At 41.5% G+C, this 2,704-nt stretch overlaps 1 non-coding gene across 1 annotated transcript; it reads left to right on the top strand.

Annotated features, from left to right (window-relative positions):
• The first annotated feature begins 1,581 nt into the window (after positions 1-1,581).
• On the top strand, positions 1,582-1,685 carry LOC112768814 (small nucleolar RNA R71). The gene has a single exon (XR_003186201.1). It is a non-coding gene; the product is annotated as a small nucleolar RNA R71 (small nucleolar RNA).
• Positions 1,686-2,704: the final 1,019 nt, after the last annotated feature.

Raw genomic sequence — 2,704 nt, 5'->3', positions numbered from 1 at the left:
AGAGTGAGTTCACCCTTTTGTACATCTATGATGGCTCCAGCAGTAGCTAGGAAGGGTCTTCCCAGAATTATTGAAGCTTTGGCTTCTTCCTCCATATCTAACACCACAAAATCAGCAGGAAATATAAAATCTCCCACTTTCACCAACAAATCCTCAACTATCCCATGAGGGAATTTAAAAGTTCGATCTGCCAATTGGAGGGCCATTCTTGTTGGTTTAGCTTCTTCAATCTTCATTCTTCTCATCATTGTTAGAGACATCAAATTGATACTGGCCCCTAAGTCACACAAGGCCTTCTCCACCATGACTTCTCCTATGATGCAGGGGATTTGGAAACTGCCTGGATCCTTCAATTTCTGAGGCAATTTGTGCTGGATGATGGCACTGCATTCTTCAGTTAACAACACAGTTTCCTCGTTTCTCCAGCTTCTTTTCTTGGTCATTAATTCTTTTAAGAATTTTGCATAGAGTGGCATTTGCTCTATTGCCTCAGCAAACGGAATATTGATTTGAAGCTTCTTGAAAATCTCCAAGAACCTGGAGAATTGGCCATCCTTTTCACTTTTCATCAAACGTTGAGGATATGGTGCTTTAGGTGTATAAGGCTTCAGGACCTCTTTTTCTTTTTCTTTTGTTGCGGATGGTGTAAAAGATTGTCCTTGTTCCTTGTCTCTCACATGTTCCCTTGCTTCATCCTCTGTGGTTTCCTTTGATATCTCCTTTAGATTCTTTCCACTTCTGAGGGTTATGGCCTTACATTCTTCCCTTGCATTAGCCTTGGCAGCATGAGAAACGCTTGTCCCAGGGTTTTGCTTAGACAAATACAAAATTTGATTTTCTAGCTTCTGGATGGCAGCTCCTTGGTTTTGCAGGTTAGAATTTACTTCTTCCTTAAAAGCTTTCAATTCGGTTATGTCTTGACTCATGGTTGCAAGCATTCCTTCTATCCGGTTTAATTGATCTTGAAATTATTGGTTTGGATTAGGTTGGGTAGGTTGATTATTTTGGCCATGATATGATGGTTGGGAGTAAGTGTTTTGTGTGGCTTGGTATGATCTTAGGTTGGAGTTTTGGTATGTGGAATTGTTATGTTGGTTGTGGTTGTAAGGTTTGTGGTTTTGTGGTTGGGTTTGTTGGTTCCCCCACCCAAAGTTTGGGTGATTTTTCCATCCTGGGTTGTAAGTGTTGGAGTGTGGATCATATGATTGCCTTTGTTGGTTTCCCACATAGTTGGCCTCTTCCCAATCACCTCCTTCAATGCTTACTTCCTCTTGATCTTGTGTGTGTATTGCAGCCACTTGCTTTATTTCTAATTGCCTGGTAAGCCCTGCTAGTTGCTTGGCAAACACCTTGTTTTGGGCTAGAATTGTATCAACATGGTTCAGCTCCATGACTCCCTTAGTGTTGTGCCTTTCTGATGCATAGTAGTACTCATTCTCAGCCACTGTCTCAATCACTTCAATGGCCTCTTCCACAGTCTTTTTCCTGTTCAATGAACCTCCTGATGAATGGTCTACAGCCTTCCTTGATTCATAAGAGAGTCCATCATAGAAAATATGCAATTGCACCTAATCATGGAACATGTCTGGTGGGCATTTCCTTGTCAAATCCTTGAATCTCTCCCATGCCTCGTAGAGAGTTTCACCATCTTGTTGTCTAAAAGTTTGAACCTCAGATCGAAGCCTATTGACCTTTTGTGGGGGGTAGAAACGTGCCAGAAACTTGCTTTCCACCTCATCCCATGTTGTTAGACTCCCCCTTGGGAATGATTCCAGCCACTTAGCTGCTTTGTCCCTAAGTGAGAATGGGAACAAAAGCAGTTTATAGGCATCTTCCTGGACTCCATTGGACTTCACAGTGTCACAAATTCTCAGGAATTTTGTGAGATGTTGGTTGGGATCTTCATTAGCACTTCCACCAAATGAACAATGATTCTCCACAAGTGATATTAGCTGTGGTTTGAGCTCGAAATTGTTGGCCTGAATGGGTGGTTTCTGGATGCTGCTACCACAATTCCCAGAGGTTGGGTTTATGTATAAACTAAGAACCCTCCTCTCAGGAATGGCATTGTTTCCATCAGCTCTCTCATGGTTGTGAACTTCTCTATCCATGTTGAGATCTAAAGCTTCCTCAAAATTGTCCTCAGATTCTCCTTCAGATTCCTCTTCTCCCACTACTCTCTTCCCTCTTGCTTCCCTTCTAAGTCTATGAAGGGTCCTCTCTGGTTCGGTATATGGAGGAGTTGATGTCTCTCCTCTCCTACCTGTCATACAAGAACACAGCACAGGCAACAAACAAGTGAAATACTCTTGGTTAATGGAAGAGTATGGTTAGAGCAATTGAGAAATTAATTCAAACAGTTAGTGAGTCAGTGAGTTAGTTGCTTGAATTTAAAGGCATAAAGAAAGAAAGCATGTAACCGAGTGCAGAAATTAAAATTCAACAAATAACTTGTACTGAATTATTCAAAACAGAAAAAAAATGCTCAATCTAGTTAACTTCTAATTTGAGAATTGTCAATCGAAAACCAATCCCCGGCAACGGCGCCATAAACTTGATGCACATAAACTAGTTATGCTACGATTTAGGAAATTGCACGATCGGCAAAATTCCTTCCGGCAAGTGCACCGGTTATCGTCAAGTAAAAACTCACAATAGAGTGAGGTCGAATCCCACAAGGATTGGTTGAGTGAGCAATTCGGAT

Source organism: Arachis hypogaea, chromosome 17, assembly GCF_003086295.3.
Source record: "Arachis hypogaea cultivar Tifrunner chromosome 17, arahy.Tifrunner.gnm2.J5K5, whole genome shotgun sequence".
NCBI classification, from domain to species: Eukaryota; Viridiplantae; Streptophyta; class Magnoliopsida; order Fabales; family Fabaceae; genus Arachis; species Arachis hypogaea.
This window is presented reverse-complemented; position numbering and strand designations above follow the sequence as displayed.